Raw genomic sequence first — 18,305 nt, 5'->3', positions numbered from 1 at the left:
GTGCGTAGCAGCAAAGACCCAATGTAGCCAAAAAAAAAAAAAAAAAGCAAGCTCAAACCCTTGTCAGTTGCCCTTGGTCGAACTTGCACGTACAGGTACTCTTGGGTGTTTTTGCCTTTCTCCAGAAACCCACACGAACACACTGACACTCATCATCTCCTTTTGATCCTTCCACCCATGCTTCCTTGCTCGATGCCGTGTTTTATGTCAGCGTACCATGGTTTAGGTCTGGGATGACCTGGGAGGCGGCCGTATGGGTCTAAGTACACCTTACGTTAATACTCTTCACGGTGGCAGAGGTGTCGGCAAAGTCTCCCCTGACTGCTTTTGAGACGATCTTTGCTGCCTTTCAGTTCTTCTCAACTCTTCTGGCTCATTGTCTCATTAAAGTGCTTTCCTCTTGGCTCAAGAACCCAATCGTCGGGACTTCCCTGGCGGTCCAGCGGTTAAGAATCCGCCTCCCAACGCAGGGGATGCGGGTTTGATCCCTGGTCGGGGAACTCAGATCCCACGTGCCGCGGGGCAGCTAAGCCTGAGCAAAAGAACCGAACTGTCGAGGACCAGGTCTCTGATTCCTGGTTCTTCTAATGGGACCGAGTGTGGCAGCCCACTTAATCCTCACGTAGTCGACTTTCATACCGTTAATGGGTGAAGTCACACGTCTCCATCCAGGCTGTGTGGTGCGCCCGTGTTGCGAACATGAGCGCGTCTCATCCGTGAGCTGCGAACACCGACTTGTGCTTCCTCCCCTGCGGAAGGTGCGGCCTGTGAGAGGCACCGTAGCATTCTTGCAGCGTGGTAACGAGATCGGGCTTCGTGGCAGGCGTGCACGTGGCAAAGCTGTGCTAGGGTGAAAGCTTGCTTCACAGAGATCGTCGAGGGCACCCCTGATGACTGGGAGGGTCGTGGTTGAGCCCACGTATCCTTCTCACGCCTGCCTCTCCCCAGGCCTTCTCGAGCAACGTTGGGGAACTTTGGAGACCAGGTACCAGGTGCAGGCTTTTCCCTCTTGGGTAAGGACGAGGCAGCTTAACTGCCGCAGGTTTCTCCTGTGTTGCTTTCCGTCCGTGTCGGCATTTGATACTAGAACTCAGAGATCATTGTCTGGAGAAGACCAGTGGGCAGTGAGTCTCGGGCCCGCCGAGGTCAGGCTCCCTGACAAGATGGCTTCGAGGGCAGGACATCTGCCCAGTTTGACCTCCGTCCCTTGGGACTCACAGGCTTCGTAGGTGTCTGTATGTTGGGCCACGTTGGCTGCTGTTTGTGAGGTTCCTGTAAATGACTTGCTTTAATTTTTAAGTTATTCGAAGTAACTCACGCTGCTATATTTAAAATGGATAATCAACAAGGGCCTATTGTGTAAAACAGGGAACTCTGCTCAATATTATGTAACAACCTAAATGGGAAAACAGTTTGGAAAAGGAGTAGATATAACTTAATCACTTTGCTAGACACCTGAAACTAATGCAACGTTGTTATTCAACTAGACGCCAACATAAAATAAAAGTTTAAAAACATCAAATAAAAAATAAGTAACTTATGCTTTTTCTGAAATGGGCTGAAAAGATTTTATTTATTTTAGAATTGTGGTGGGATCCACATAATGTAAAGTTAACCATGTGAGTGTATATGATCCAGTAACACTTAGTACGTTCACAGCATTAGGCATCCATCAGCACCGTCTAGTTCCAGAAGATTTTCATCACCCCAAGAGGAGACCTTGTACCCCTTGAGTGGTCACTCCTGAAGTGGGTTTATTTTTTTTCTTCCACCCTCCCCCCCTTTCCACTTTGCATCTTCCTTTTCTTAAAAATTTTAATTTTATTTTTCGCTGCGTGGGTCTTCGTTGCTGCGCGGAGGCTTTCTCTAGTTGCAGAGAGCGGGGGCTATTCTTTGTTGCGGGGTGCGGGCTCTAGGCACGTGGGCTTCAGTAGTTGTGGCGCACAGGCTCAGTTGTGGCACGCGGGCTCTAGAGCGCAGGCTCCGTAGTTGCGGCGCACGGGCTTAGTTGCTCCGCGGCATGTGGGATCTTCCCGGACCAGGGCTGGAACCCGTGTCCCCTGCATCGGCAGGTGGATTCCTAACCACTGCGCCACCAGGGAAGTCCCAGTGAAGTGGGTTTATTTTTAAGGTTCCGTTTGAACTGACGCCCTCTCTAGAGTTAGACCGCATCTTATACACGGCTGCCATCAGTCAGAGGTGAGGTGGGCCCTTGGCTGTCAGAGTTGATTTCCTCGTACTCGGTGTGTTAAGTGGTGGTGAGACGCCTGCAGCTAGTCCCAGAAATCAGTCTTCTCATAAACTTTCTGAAGGTCCACACATTGAAAAGAAAAAAGTATGGTTCTGCGATTTGCCTCTTAAGCAGCGTAAGATGCATTAAAATATTTCCGAGTGGACATGAAACGTGCGCGAAACCGAGGAGTTCCGTGCACCTTTTGAGCAGTAAGTGGGTGAAATCCCTAGTCAGCCCCCAGGCTCTTACTGGCTGCCTGTTACATGGATGGCCTCACATTGTGCTCTGAGGTATAGACAGGTATGGAGCTGGCCTGGGGTGGATGGCACCCTCTCTGAGTGAGGGGATCCTGTACTTGGTAAAATAATTCGTGGAGAGGAAAGCTAGTGCAAAGAATGTGGGACTTGGCGGGGGGGCAGACAGAGGTTCACATTCTTGCTCTGCTTCTCCGTGTGATTGTATCAGGCCATCTAAGCTTGCTAATAACTTCCCTTCCCTGGGTGATGGGACGGCCACACCCACCTTCCTTGCAGACTTCCTTGAAGGCTAAACGGGTGTCACACTAACTCAGCAGCGCGGCGCTTAAAACCAAGCAGGTGTGAAAAAATGAAAAAGTCACTCTTGGGGAAATAGTGGTAACGTGGGAGATACTGCACGGTAGCACGTGTTACTTGTTTAAATGAGCAAGAGTCAGAAGTAACCGCAGTGAATTTTGAAGACGTTGATTGAAGCAGGTGGTAAAAAGAGAAAATTCGTCCTGGAGGGTAAGTGCAGGACCGGGGAGGGTCGGGGCTCTCCGTGTGGCTGTCAGAGACCCTGGCGGGAGGGGCGCTGCCTGCGTCAGGGGCTGGGAGCTGCCTTAGGAGGGGAGGCGGGGCGCGGGGACTTTCAATGCAGATCATTGTGAAGTGACGGATCGGCTAAGTCGTCAGGGTCAGCCTGTGACCCCTTTGTGGTCTGCAGCGAATGCCTTGTACGCAGTAAAACCTCCGGAAACGCTTTGTTAGTTGTTTGGATTACATTCCTCCTGAGTGTGTAATAAACCCCAAAATACAGAAAGACGTGAGATAGGCTACTGAATGTTTTTGTTTTGTTTTGTTTTAAACTTCATCGTTTCATCTGACTTGACGCTTGTGGGACTGAACCTTGGATTGCACACGTTATACGAGGGTCTAGCGCGGTGTAACAGGCAAAGCTGCGTAAAATTCATGCAGTAGGCTTTTCGGTATTTCCTCCTTTTAAATTATAAAGAGGAAGACACCCGTGCCTTTAGGGGTTTAAAAGGGCGAGGCTTTGCGGGTTTAGGCAGAGAAAGCCTTGGGAACATTTCCCCCTGAGGTCAGTGAGGTCACAAGGGAGGCTTGAGTCCCAGGGTTAGAGTCGGGGGTGGTGGGGGGTGGGCTGTGTGAACTTGACCGTCACGAGGCAGCGGGCACAGACAGGAAGGCAGACGCCAGGGCTGTCGCAGAGCGGGTCCGTGGGGCGCTGTGCTCACGGCGGGCGGAGAGCCGGTAAGAGAGCCTGGGTCCCCTCTCGGGGCATCTCCTGCAGGACAGGGATGCTTTCCTGCCGCCGTGGCTGTGTGCCGGGCTTTGCGGCGACCCGTGCCCCTTTTGTCGTGCTGTCTTGAAGAGCAGGTGGTCAGCTCACAGGGCGGTGTGAGGCCAGCGGGGGGAGGTCTGCAGACACGCTCCTCGTGTGTTGTTCCTGCCTGAAAGCGAACGATAATGCAGATGGGCGTGCAGAATCCACCTGAGCTCTGCCCGTGCTGTGTGTGTGTGTGTGTGTGTGTGTGTGTGTGCGTGCGTGCTTGTACACACGTGCGGTTTGGGTCGCCTGGGTTTCTGCCTTTGACTGAGAGCGCACTGGAGCTAGAAGGCAGTGCCTCTCGGGACTGTGCTCTGGGCGGTGAGCCGGTGTGACCGGGAGCCGTTGGTATGTGGGGCGCGCTCCACGTGAGGTCTGCAGACCTGCCTTCCCTGCCGAAGGGTCCCCGAGGAAACCAGCGGGAGGAGACCGGCGGGAGGGCGCTAGCGTTTCATGAAGACCCTTCCTTGCTTTGCCTTTTCTTTTTCCATAGCAGTGAGGAAGGAGCGCTCTCCCGACGGAGGCTTTGCCTGTAGATGTAGAAAGGAAATGGTGAGTCAGGTACGTCAGAATGAAAAAAAGCAGGGAAATCAGGTGTGCATGTTGGGTCGTGAAAAAAATGCTTGGTGGGTAAATTCACTCATAGCCTGCTGATGGCAATGAAAAAATGTAAATGGAGGAAATGGCATGGGGTGGTTCTGAGCATTTTGCAGTTCTTGCTCTGCAGTCGTGACAATTTAAAGGCGTGCATTTCTGACGGGTTTTACTGTACATGTGCTGTGGGGTTTGGGGTTTTTTTTTGCCTTTTGTATTGTCATAAATAAAACAAGTTATTAATTTTGGTCATATTTCTAAACGATTGAAATTGTTTTGCTTCACTAGAGCAGGCTTTTGTGTGTGTGGCGGGAGTGTGCCATTTTCCCAGGGCAACTGCTGCATGTATGTGGTACACGGACGCTCACACACAGTTTGGGTCTGCATCGACTGACTCATGTGAGCAGGAGTCTTCTTGAAATGACTTAGTGGTCATGCTTCGGTGAAACGTAAAGAGGCAGAGGGGTTTGAAGAAAGGTTTTCAGAAATCTACCTGACAGCATTTATAGTGAAAGAACCTGCTGGTCGTATACATTGTCTGAAGACTTATACAATGAAGGAATGGAAAATGATATTTTAACACGTCGTAAAATAACTGGAGATTAGGTACAGGTTTGATGATTGGTTGACATATTTCTTTTCCTTGCAAAGCAGGATCTTTGAGGGCGTATATGATAAATACTTTTTATGATTGTGTTGCAGAAAAGTATTTGATGGCTGGTAGGAAACTGGACATCTCTATGCAGCTTTTTGTCAAGCAGAGTGGAAAAAACATTTCACACTTTCTCTCTCTGTCTCTGTCACACACATACCCCCACAAACATATACCCCTCAGGGAGAAATATTTGCAGCGGTATTTTCATTCATGAATGCATGAATGAACAAAACACAGAAAAGCCATTTATAAAAGGAGTATTAGAAATCACCGTACATACTGGTGCTGACCGTGCAGGTCAGGTAAGGCTTCTGCCCAGCTGGGGAGACAGCGCTGTCAATGTATGCTGATGGCTGCTTGTTTGGCACGAACTGGCTGCTCCTCCAGCCGCCTTTGGGATTTGGAGGTTGCGGAAGCGAATACTTCGTGTGGCCTTTAGAACGCATGTGCTTTACCCTCACTACCTTGAATTCTTTGCCTCTTGTGTGCATTAAAATTTAGGAAGGTCTAGGTGGGGAAGCAGTAGAAACAAGAGGTGGTGTTTTGTGTCCACTAGATCGGCCCATCTCTCCCCGGTCAGCAGACAGTCGTGTTTTCTAGCTGGCTCTCCCTCCAACAGGTTAGATAAGTCATTTCTGTGAGGCTTGTAGACATCCCTGGATGTCTGAAGAGATCCTAAAGTTATTTAATTTTTCACCTTTGAAAAAAAAGACTTGTAGAATCCTTTGTGTTCATTACTTAAGGTTCAGAAGGGCTTCTCGCCTGTATATCTTGGACCTCACAACGTGGGTACCATGTTCATTTTACGATAAGGAAACTGGGGCTTAAGTAACTGGATTCACACAGCTTCTGAATGGAGAGCCCTTGCGTGCAGTATGGCTGGTCTTTAATCTGGTGGGTTCCTGCTAAGTCCTACCACCTCGGATGTTGCAAGGTTCTACAGATCGGCACAGCCTGCGTATAGACCTGATGCGAAACCTCTTCTGTTATTAGCTGTCACATCCCAGGGCCAGTGCACCAACACTGCAGTGAGAAGGGGTTCCAGTGGGGGTTTCCGGGGCGGTGGTGTAATGTAAAGACCTCTTAACCAGGCTGAGAAACTGTGGACCCGGGTCCCAAGCCTGCGTGGACGTGACCTTCTGTTTCTTCATCCACGAAGTAGGGAGTTTGGATGAAATGATTTCTAAGGACCCTTTCAGCCACCATCGTTTTTGATTCTTGGGGAGAGAAGCCAGGGACTCAGATTCCCCTTAAATGACACATCCAGGCCAGTGGGTTGTATTGTTGTATTTATTTGCTGTCAACATTCATGTGAGCGAAGCCATATATGAGATACGCACACGTGTGTAGTATCTTTTGAGATCCGTATGTAAATAAATAAAAGGAGCTCTGCAACAGACTTGATTTTTCAGCCTGCAGGGGTTTCTTGATGCAATGGCAGTGTCATTGACAGTACACCCACTTAGGTGTTCTGTGGTGAAGTCAGCTGCTAACAGATGAAGTTTTCCCAGGTACAGCTTGCATGCCAGGTGTTATTTAATGACTGTTAAAAAGTCCAGCCAGTGGGCGCTTACACATATTTGGAGGCCATTAAGAATGGAATAACTAGAAATTCTAGGAAGGTATTAAATATTTATACAGACACACACACCTGCAGATACATGTATATACACCTGCATGTATATGTATACACGTGAGCATCCAAGTAGGTGTATATATACACATGCGCACATAAATATGTATTATAGGCATTTTATATAGGAATAAAGTAAATTTTCATGTACAATAAGTATCTGAAGCCTATTGAGTAAATAATCATTTCTAAATATGTTTCAGCTGAGTAACAATCATGCACTATTCTGAGATGGTATTTTCAAAATTTTGGGTCACGTGCATTGTGCTAAAAGGACACGCTTCAAGCAGATGGCTTTCTCTTAATTTACGGAGATCCTATGCTATTCTAAGTATGTTTTAATCTCTTTTACCACAGTTTCCCAGAATTAAAAAATGGCTCCTTATTTCATAAGCTTGATGTATGTTTTTGAGAGCTAGGATTTATAGTTATCTGTGGTTACAGCCTTCTAGGCTGTGGTATATAGTCTTTTTTTTTTTTTTTTTTTTTTTGCGGTACGCGGGCCTCTCACTGCTGTGGCCTCTCCCGTTGCGGAGCACAGGCTCCAGACGCGCAGGCTCAGCGGCCACGGCTCACGGGCCCAGCCGCTCCGCGGCACGTGGGATCCTCCCGGACCGGGGCACGAACCCGCGTCCCCTGCGTTGGCAGGCGGATTCTCAACCACTGTGCCACCAGGGAAGCCCTGTGGTATATAGTCTTTAATAACATTTCCTTCTTTAAAAAATCTGTTTTACTAAGTAGAACAGTTTTATTAAAAACATATGGAAATTCCAGAAAGCAGAATGAAGACATTAAAAACTGCCCTCAACCCCCCCATCCAGAGAGACCACTGTATCCACTTTGTGTCCTTTCTCAGCACAAATGTTCACTGATACACATGTGATCACACGATACGTACTGTATATGAACAGCTTTTCCTCCCCTTGTACGTATGTGGAGCCTGGCATTCTAAGATACGGGGGCCCGGTAGGAGCATTATGGGCTTGTAGGGGTGTTCCCAGTCTTTCACAGTGGGGAGTGATACCACAGCGAGCATATGTGGTGAAATATCGGTGCTCTTACACGCTCATTTCCTTAGGAGAACGTTCTAGACATGGAATTGCCCGGCAGCCGTTTGGAAAATACCCCCAAGTTGCCCTCCATAAGGTGGGTCCCTTTCATAGCCCAACAGCCTAGGCCAGTCCTGCTTGTCCCAAAACCTTGTGCACGTGAGACATTTTTAAAATTCTGTGACTTGGTAGGCAAAACTGTTTCATTTTTAACCAGCATTTCCTTGGTGACTAGTGAAGTTGAACTTCTTTGTGTGTTGTTAGCTAGCCATTTGTATTTTTCCTTGTGTGCATTACTGTTCATTTTCTGTGTCTTCCTGCTGACAGCGGGGCCTTCCTTGATCATTGTTCTTGATGTGGCAGATAGATGCCCGAGGTGTGTTGTGTGCTTTTCAAACTCTAGTGGTTGGTTAGGGTTAGATTTTTTTTTTTTTTAATTGACGTATAGTTGATCTACAGTGTTTTAGGTGTACAGCAAAGTGATTCAGTTATACGTGTATATGTATTCTTTTTCAGGTTTTTTTCCGTTATAGGTTATTACAAGATATTGAATATAGTTCCCTGTGCTATACAGTAGCTCCTTGTTTGTTTTTTGTTGTTGTTTTTTTTTTTTGCGGTACGCAGGCCTCTCACTGTTGTGGCCTCTCCCGTTGCGGAGCACAGGCTCCGGACGCGCAGGCGCAGCGGCCACGACTCACGGGCCCAGCCGCTGCGCGGCACGTGGGATCCTCCCGGACCGGGGCACGAACCCGTGTCCCCTGCATCGGCAGGCAGACTCTCAACCACCAGGGAAGCCCTGTTTTATTTATAGTAGCGTGTATATGTTAATCCCAAACTCCTAGTTTATTCCTCCCCTCCTTTCCCCTTTGGTAACCATAAGTTTGTTTTCTGTGGCTGTGAGTCTGTTTCTGTTTTGTAAGTAAGTTCGTTTGTATCATTTTTTAGATTCCACATATAAGAGATATTATATGGTATTTGTCTTTCTCTGTCTGACTTACTTAGTATGATAATCTCTAGGTCCATCCATGTAGCTGCAAATGACAGTATTTCATTCTTATTTATGGCTGAATAATATTCCAGTGTATATGTATACCCCACATCTTCTTTATCCATTTATTTGTCGATGGACATTTAGGTTGCTTCCATGCCTTGGCTATTGTAAATAATGCTGCTGTGAACGCTGGGGTGCATGTGTCTTTTCGAATTAGAGTTTTCCTCTTTTTTGGACATATGCCCAGGAGTGGGATTGCTGGATCATATGGTAGCTCTTTTTTTTTTTTTTTTTTTTTGGCCATGCTGCATGGCTTGCAGAATCTTAGTTCCCCGACCAGGAATTGAGCCTGGGCCGCCTGCAGTGGAAGCGCAGAGTCCTAACCACTGGACCACCAGGGAATTCCCAGTAGCTGTATTTTTAATTTTTTAAGGAACCTCCACACTGTTCTCTGTAGTGGCTGCACCAACTTACATTCCCACCAACAGTGTAGGAGGGCTCCCTTTTCTCCACACCCTCTCCAGCATTTATTATGTGTAGACTTTTTGATGATGGCTGTTCTGACTGGTGTGGTTAGGTTTTTTTTTTTTTTTTTTTTCCAAACCATACAAGTGTTTGGGTTTTTTTCCCCCCTTAATTGGGGTATAGTTGCTTTACAATGTTGTGTTAGTTTCTGCTGTACAGCAAAGTAAATCAGCTATATGTGTACATATATCCCCTCTTTTTGGGATTTCCTTCCCATTTAGGTCACCACAGAGCATTGAGTACAATTCCCTGTGCTATACAGCAGGTTCTCTTTAATTATCTGTTTGTTTGTTTGTTGTTTTTTTTTGTGGTACGCAGGCCTCTCACTGTTGTGGCCTCTCCCGCTGCGGAGCACAGGCTCCGGACACGCAGGCTTGGCGGCCATGGCTCATGGGCCCAGCCACTCCGCGGCACATGGGAACTTCCCGGACCGGGGCACGAACCCGTGTCCCCTGCATTGGCGGGCGGACTCTCAAACCACTGCGCCACCAGGGAAGCTCAGTTATCTGTTTTATACATAGTAGTGTATATATGTCAATCCCAATCTCCCAATTCATCCCACCTCCCCTTCCCCCACTTCAGTGTCTGTACATTTGTTCTCTACTTCTGTGTCCCTATTTCTGCTTTTGCACATAGGTTCATCTGTACCATTTTTCTAGGTTCCACATATATGCGTTAATATATTTGTTTTTCTCTTTCTGACTTACTTCACTGTATGACAGACTCTAGGTCCATCCACATCTCTACAAATGACCCAATTTCGTTCCTTTTTATGGCTGAGTAATATTTCATCGTATACATTTACCACATCTTCTTTATCCATTCATCCGTCGATGGGCATTTAGGTTGCTTCCATGACCTGGCTATTGTAAAGAGTGCTGCAGTGAACATTGGTGTGCCGTGTATCTTTTCGAATTATGGTTTTCTCTAGATATATGCCCAGGAGTGGGATTGCTGGATTGTACGGTAGCACAGTAGCTCTATTTTTAGTTTTTTAAGGAACCTCCATACTGTTCTCCATAGTGGCAGTATCAATTTGCATTCCCACCAACACTGCAAGAGGGTTCCCTTTTCTCCACACCCTCTCCAGCATTTATTGTTTGTAGATTTTTTGATGATGGCCATTCTGACCGGTGTGAGGTGATACCTCATTGTAGTTTTGATTTGCATTTCTCTAATAATCAGTGATGTTGAGCATCTTTTCATGTGCCTCTTGGCCATCTGCATGTCTTCTTTGAAGAAATGTCTATTTAGGTCTTCTGCCCACTTTTGGATTGGGTTGTTGGTTTTTTTTTTTTTTTTTTTTTTTGGTTGTTGGTTTTTTTGATATTAAACTGCATGAGCTGTTTGTATATTTTGGAGATTAATCCCTTGTTGGTCACTTCGTTTGCAAAGATTTTATGTGGGTTGCAGATATTTTCTGTGGGTTGCTGGTCACTTTGTTTGCAAACCCATTCCGTGGGTTGTCTTTTTGTTTTGTTTCTGGTTTCCTTTGCTGTGCAAAAGCCTTAAAGTTTCATTAGGTCCCATTTGTTTACTTTTCTTTTTATTTTCATTACTCTAGGAGGTGGGTCAAAAAAGTTCTTGCTGTGGTTTCTGTCAAAGAGTTTTCTTCCTATGTTTTCCTCTAAGATTTTCATGGTGTCTGGCCTTACATTTAGGTCTTTAATCCATTTGGAGTTTATTTTTGTGTATGGTGTTAGGGAGTGTTCTAATTTCAATCTTTTCCATGTAGCTGGCCAGTTTTCCCCGCGCCACTTATTGAGGAGGCTGTCTTTTCTCCATTGTATATCCTTGCCTCCTTTGTCATAGATTAGGTGACCGTAGGTGTGTGCGTTTATCTGTGGGCTTTCTATCCTGTTCCATTGATCTGTGTTTCTGTTTTTTGTGCCAGTACCATACTGTCTTGATTACTGTAGCTTTGTAGTATAGGCTGAAGTCAGGGAGCCGTGATGGCCATTCTGACTGGTGTGGTTAGATTTTTTTTTTAAACCATACGAGTGTTTTTAACTGTCACATCATCACCCTTGCCAGGTGGCTTTGTGCGGTCTGTTTGTATTCTGGTGGCCGCTGGCTCCTGGTGGCTGTGCACTCTGCTCAGTGTTTGCAGAAAGGGTGTCCACCCGGGGCTCTGTGGGCTGAATTCCCTGTGAGGTGTAGGCTGCCATCTGAAATACTCTGCAGTGCTTTGCAGAGAAGATAAAACTGCTTGGGAGAAGAACCTGCGGGTTTGATGAACGTGTGATGTGGTGATGCAGCGTGGAAGCAGGAGTCAAAAGATGGGCGCTGCAGTCCTCGCTCGGGGGTCGCGCGGGTCACTTAGGCTCGTGGCATCAGTGAGGTGGGCGTGCTGTGCTTTCTCGGGTGTGTGGAGCTCTCTAGGTGGAGGTTGGTACTAGATTTGTCTCCCCCAGAGGATAGAGACATGCCCTCTTTCCCAATAACCCCCATTCACCGTCCCTCCCTTTTTGCTGTGGTTGACAGGTACCTCAGGGTCACATCTGAGGCACATACACCCTGATGACATGCATCTTCGTGGTGCTATTCCACCCTTATGCTTTTCCACTTTCTAAAAAGGTATTATCTCTTGTTGGGATATGTTTCTGTGTTCATTTTAATGCTCCTGTTGTGTTTTCGTCAGGGAAGCCACCTCAAAACATTTGCTCATTGAGGGTGTTAAGTATGCTGAAGTAAGATAAATAGATGCCGTAGAACTATGAACTAAACAGATTCAAAGGAGCCAAGGGCTTCTCAATAGTCAGTTAATATTTTTGTAATGGTCCTTGTTTTATGGAAAAATCAAGTTAGTTCCTGTTGCCCGTAACGAGCAAGTCACCCTGACTGCATCTGCCCGCTGGACCCGTTTCTGTAGCGGTCGGGGAGGCGTGATGGTCACAAGTGGAGATGAAGCCGGGGCTGCCCACCTCTCGGGTAAGATGAGGGGCAACATGAGTCCTCTCCCAGGCCTGTCGGCTCCAGCACGCTGGACTCCTAAGGGTGTGGGTTGGTTTCCAGATCAGAAGAAGAACTGCATCCTCAGCGGACAGGTCTTGGGATGACATCGTACATTATCTTACAGGTTACCAGTCGTATTCGTGGGGTTAGGTGCCCTGGAGCCTGCAAAGTCGTATCAGGCAGACAGAGAACCTCCCTTGAAGGAGCTTACCCTCTACTGTAATGGTAAATAATATATGACAAATTACCACCGACCAGGTGACTTCAGCAATGGTCATTTATCTCTCACAGTCCAAGATCAAGGTGCTGGCCAATTCAGTTCCTGGTGAGACCCCTTTCCTGGTGGGCAGACAGCCGTCGTCTTGCTGTGTCCTCACGTGGTGGGGAGCAAGCTCTCTTGTGTCTCTTCTTATACGAGCACTAATGCCACTCGTGAGGGCTCCACCCTTACAACCTAATCATTTCCCAGCCACGAAATAACATCATGTTGGGGGTTAAGATTTTTTTTTTTTTGCGGTACGCGGGCCTCTCACTGTCGTGGCCTCTCGCGTTGCGGAGCACAGGCTCCGGATGCACAGGCTCAGCGGCCGTGGCTCACGGGCCCAGCCGCTCCGCGGCACGTGGGATCCTCCCGGACCGGGGCATGAACCCACGTCCCCTGCATCGGTGGGCGGACTCTCAACCACTGCGCCACCAGGGAAGCCGGGTAGCGGGGCGTTAAGATTTAACATGAATTTTCAGGGGACACAAACATTCATTCCATAACATAAGTGTAAATGGCTGTGATGTAGGGTAGTCAGAAGGCCCAAGAGAATCAGTCTGCCTGCTTTGATTTCCAGTCCTGTACCTTCCCTCCCCCACCTTCCTCCATCCTCCCCCTCTCTCTCCCCCACCCTTTCTCCCCCGCTTTCCTTCCTGTTGCCTCACTGGGCCCTTGCCAAAACCTGCTTTGTACCAGGTACCGTTAGGACCCGGGACACACAAGGTAGACAAGACAGAAGTGGGTGCTGTCAGTCTAGCCAAGAGGAGTGATATTAAATTAAAATAATACAGATACGTCAAGTACAGTTTCGGGACAAACCCGTAGAGATTAAATCCTTATGGGGGTTCACGAGAAGAAAGGCTTATCTTTGGCAATAGGCCGGGGAAACGCTTGATCAAAAAAAAAAGGTTGCCCTTCATTTGGATCTTAAAGAATAGGAACGGTGTCCATGGGGCAGCCTCCCTGAATCAAAGCGGAGAAAAGGGAGCCCCGACTGTGGGGGCAGGGAGGGGCCTTTGTCCAAAGTGTATGTGCAGGAACGGGGGTGACTGGGGAGTGGCAGGTGGTTTGGGGCGGACGTGAGGGAACCTGGCAGATCAAAGCGTGCAGGCTGGCCTTGATTTGGGTGGGAGGGCGGGAAATTTTAGGGGGAGAGAATTAAGCATATCTGCCTTCCATGCTAAGTATAATTAAGATGTGTGCGTGTCTGTAAAATTGAAGAAGTAGAGGAGAGAGGAGGATCGGACGTGCCCGTCACCGGTCTTCTATCACACAGGACACTCGAACATTCCGGAAAAGTTACCGTGAGATGGCTTTGCTTTCAGAAAGTGTAACTTGTGAATCTTGTAAACGGATTCGCCCTCTAATGCGTTGAAGTGGGGTGTTTCCCCAGTATAACGGCAGTATGGTTTTGACTTGTAGTTTGAATCCTTCACATCTGCTGCAGACAGTTGGCCGTCTTTGCAGACGAGAGTCCTGAGTCATTTACAAGGATTTCAGGCAATGACCACCATAGAGCGAAAGGAACCTTTCTTAGGCAGTGGAATTGTATTTAGCCTTGGTTGTGGTGGTGAACGCACAGCTCTGCACATTTATCCAAACTCGTCCAACGGTACACCTCGAATCACTGAATTTTATGGTATGTAATTGACACCTTGATAAAATCTGGGATGGGCTGTGGAGAAAAATGGAAGTGGAAATGTTATGGAATGTGAAAAGCTCCTACATCCATAGCTACCTGTCTAGGAATTCAGACGTGCATTTTTAAAACAGTGAAGTAGCTCAGAAGAGCGTGTACCTGTAAGGGACAAGAATTAAGGTGAACCCAGATTCATACGTTGCTTGTTACCTGGGCCCTAACGTTTTTAGCTTTTACGTTTTCGTCAGCCGTAGATCACACTTAATAGAAATGACACACGATAAATAAAAATGACACAACTTAGATGTTCCTAAAACTGTTACTAAGGTAAATGTCTGCCATAATAAAATAATATTTATCACGGTGACTGTCCAGACCTGATTTTTCTTTTAACTCTTATGACTTTGTTTTTGTTATTTTTGTTTGTTTTTGGTTTTGTTTTTTTTTTTTTTTTTTTTTTGGTTGCTCTGTGCAGCTTGCAGGATCTTAGCTCCCCGACGAGGGATTGAACCTGGGGCCGTGGCAGTGACAGTGCAGAGTCCTAACCCCTGGACCACCACGGAATCCTCCCCAAACCCTTTTTTGTGGACTGCCACGACTTTGAATGACGGTTTGTGGAGGTGCCCTTGGTTCACAGGTGGACAGTCACTAGGGACCATTGCTCCTCCTAGCAGCTCAAAAGGAGGGGCGCAGCAGAAAAGTAATTAAAATCCTTGTTTTAAAAAAACTCCCCAGGGCTTCCCTGGCGGCGCAGTGGTTGAGAGCCCGCCTGCCGATGCAGGGGACGCGGGTTCGTGCCCCGGTCCGGGAGGATCCCACGTGCCGCGGAGCGGCTGGGCGCGTGAGCCGTGGCCGCTGAGCCTGCGCTCCTCAACGGGGGAGGCCACGACACTGAGAGGCCCGCGTACCACAGAAAAACAAAAACCAAAACCAAAAAAAAAAACCTCCCCAGGTCCTCCCCCATGTAAATGAAGTCCCTTCCCTAGCCTTCTTGTCTTAGCCTGCAGAGTGCTTATCAAAATGAGCAGTTACATATGTTTGCATTTTGCAAAAATTACTGTCTTTCTTGATTTCTAGGCCAGGGCTCAGCAAACTACAGCCCAAGCGCCCAATCCCCTGGGCCAGGGTTCGGGAAGCCTGTCCTGGTGGACAGCTGTAGGTTGGTCCCTGCAGGCTTGGTGCCAAGGGGTATCACATCGTTTTTTTTTTTTTCAGATGATGATGGTCTAGTTGGGGAGAGACATGCCCCGCCAAGGATGAAAACTTCAGGAGTAGCTTTTAATACCCAAAGTGGATAGGAAAGTGAGAGAGAAGGAATTTGGGAAGGGCGGTCCCTTAAAGCAGAGCTTCCTAACCCTGGCGTGCCATCCAGATTGCCTGGGGGGTGTTCTCTCAGACACAGATTTGCAAGGCACGCATTTCCTCCCCGGCCCCTACCTCCATCTGCCCAGGCCTGGCTTTCTGATGGAGTAAGTTTGAGGAGAGCTTAGATTCGTGTGTCTAAAATCATCATCTACATTCTTGAGAATAGTCTCGACAAGAATTGGAGCGGGGGGAGGTTTGAAGAAATAAGATCGGCTGTGAATAGAAAACGATGGTCAGATACTCGGGGACTGACTGTGTCTCCTCTCTCACATATTCAGTGGAAATTTTCCTACTTAAAAAGCTTTAGGACTTCCCTGGTGGCACAGTGGTTTCAGAATCCGCCTGCCGGGCAGGGGACATGGGTTTGATCCCTGGTCCGGGAAGATCCCACATGCCGCGGAGACACTAAGCCCGTGCGCCACAGCTACTGAGCCTGTGCTCTAGAGCCCGAGAGCCACAACTGTTGAGTCCACGTGCCACAACTACTGAAGCCCGTGTGCCTAGAGCCCGTGCTCCGCAACAAGAGAAGCCACCGCAATGAGAAGCCCGTGCTCCGCAACAAGAGAAGCCACGGCTCACCGCGGCTCAGGAAAGCCCACGTGCAGCAACGAAGACCCAATGCAGCCATGAATAGACAGATACAGATAGATAGCTTGCTTTAAAACCAAAAAAGAAAACTAAAAATGTTGCCCGGCTCTCCGCAGTAAGGGCAGGGGTGGTTCTGGGTGGGAGGAAAGGGCAAGGGGTTGTGTATCTGCAGCATTCTATTTTTTTTTTTTTTTCTTTTTGGAAACTTTGGAAACAAGTCCGGAAAGGGTAACTTTATTCCTGGGAGGGTAGTAAAGCCTCTGATGTTCGTTAGAGTTTCCTCTGTTCTTTTCTGTGGGTTTTGGGCTACTTTTTCATGTATCCACTTAGCTCTCTAGACAGCCTGGTCTGCTATCAAACAGGATACAGTAGTTTCCTATGGACGTAGCGGGGGCTGTAGGGTCAGAGGCAGGGGCAGCTTCTTTTGACTGTCTGTCCCGCCCGTGGTTTGCGGTTTGTTCCGTGCTTCGGGTGTCTTCTGGCCAGCTGTCGGTTGACCCGTGCCGAGTGTGTGGGACCGGCTGCCTTTGTGTGCAGCTGAGCCGAGGGAGCTGAGCGCCCGTCTGAAGAGGCAGCAGATCCACACTGGAACTGTGGGGTCACTCTGCATCCCCGAGGACCCACAAGACACATCGTGTCCTGCCCGATCGCCTGGTCAGCTTGCAGCCCACACTCAAATTGTCATCTGTGACAGGTAGCCCAGCACTGTTCATGACCAGCTCCGCCTCTCCAGAAATCTTAATGCAGTCAGTCTGGCCAGTTGTAAGAAAATTTCAGGCCAGTGTCAGGCTTGCCCAAAGACTGTGTGTCAAACGTATATTTTTAGCAAAGCAAGTAAGAGAAAGCCAGAAGAAAACTTGGCTTAAAAAATCACATGAAAATAGCATTTTTATTCCGTTAGTCTATGGCGCTATGATTCTATTCTGAAAAATAATTTTGCAACAGAAACTGGTCTGGAGCTTTGATTGGCAGAGAGGATTTGCCTGATTCCTGTCAAAAGAAAAACGAAACTTCCAAGGGTCACATCTTGGGACCAAGGATGAAGGTCTCTAGCGACAGAAGTAAGAAAGGCCTGGAATAGATTCTTGAAACGTGTTCTGAAAACGTACCGTTGCATACTTGAGGGGCTGTCCCAGATGATAATCTCTGAATCCAGGAGTTCTCTGTTAGTGGACACCAGCCCCTCAAGAAATCAGTGCCTTTACATACTTGGTTTCGGATCATCTGTGAGTGGCGTCTTTTCGTCTGTTCTTCCCCACGTAACCACAAATGACATCGGTCTCTCTAATTCGAGTCCTTTCCTCTTACCATCCAAGTTCCTGCAAGCAAAAATAAAACCCAAAGGAAGCAGCAAACCTTTTTATCCATCTGTTAAGACACGGAAGGAATAGCATTTCATCTGATTTTGTAAAGTGATTGCTTTCCCCGCATGGCCCTAGAATCGCGGAAGGGAGAGCCTGCCTGGGGGCTGGTGCAGGGGAAGCTTGGGGGCTGGTGCAGGGGAAGCTTCCCTGGAGAGGTTGCAGTGAAGAAATGACTGCGGAATTCCCCGGCAGTCCAGTGGTTAGGACTCTGCGCGCTCGCTGCCGAGGGCCGGCGTTCAATCCCTGGTCGGGGAACTAAGATCCTACAAGCTGCGCGGTGCAGCCCACAAAAAAAGAAAAAAAGAAACGAGTCAGTGAAGGATGGTTCGGGCTTGTGTCCTCCCTGAAGGTGGTCCTCCAGGATACACATTGGGAGGTGAGCTTGTGGACACAGTCCTCCTCCTTCACCCTCACTAGCCTATCTGCGCATTCATTTTGGTCAGCGTTGTTGGGGTGCCTGGAAACCGAGAGAGAAGGGCAGTCGGACAGCCTGTGCCCTTTGGGGGCTCCCCGTGGGGGACACCCCAAGGAAAACTGGGGTCTCCCGGGAGAGAGTGGTAATGCCGCCATTCCAGGGCATTCGTGCTGTTGGAAGGGACTCTGTGATGTGTTTCTGTCCATTGGTGAACGGATCGGTTGGTCAGCTGGTTGATGGCCTCTCTTGGGTTCCCATGTCTCGCCCCCCACCTCATTTGGCTTGTGTGGGGTGCAGTGTAGACAGAAGAGCCTGCAGTTCCCCAGGGCGATGGGTGGCTGCTGGGGATTCCTCGGCGGACAGGAAGATCCCCGGTGACACCTGCGGCTCCTTCAGGAGACCTGCACATGGAACGGTGTGCGGGTGTCCCGTGCCCCCCAGCCCCCTGGC

At 48.3% G+C, this 18,305-nt stretch overlaps 1 protein-coding gene across 8 annotated transcripts in view; it reads left to right on the top strand.

Annotated features, from left to right (window-relative positions):
• The window catches only part of SHROOM2 (shroom family member 2), a 135,675-nt gene that overhangs the window by 93,630 nt on the left and 23,740 nt on the right, over positions 1-18,305 (top strand). Inside the window, exon 1 of one of the 8 annotated variants that reach the window (XM_067022971.1) lies at positions 3,662-3,744. The exons of the other annotated variants lie outside the window; for them this stretch is intronic. The gene's annotated coding sequence lies outside the window, so the exon portion shown is untranslated. Of the gene's footprint in view, positions 1-3,661; positions 3,745-18,305 lie in introns of those variants that run through there. 8 annotated transcript variants of the gene reach the window in all.

Source organism: Kogia breviceps, chromosome X (assembly GCF_026419965.1).
Source record: "Kogia breviceps isolate mKogBre1 chromosome X, mKogBre1 haplotype 1, whole genome shotgun sequence".
NCBI lineage: Eukaryota > Metazoa > Chordata > Mammalia > Artiodactyla > Physeteridae > Kogia > Kogia breviceps.
Note: the sequence above shows the minus strand (reverse complement) of the source record. Positions and strands in the feature narration are given on the sequence as shown.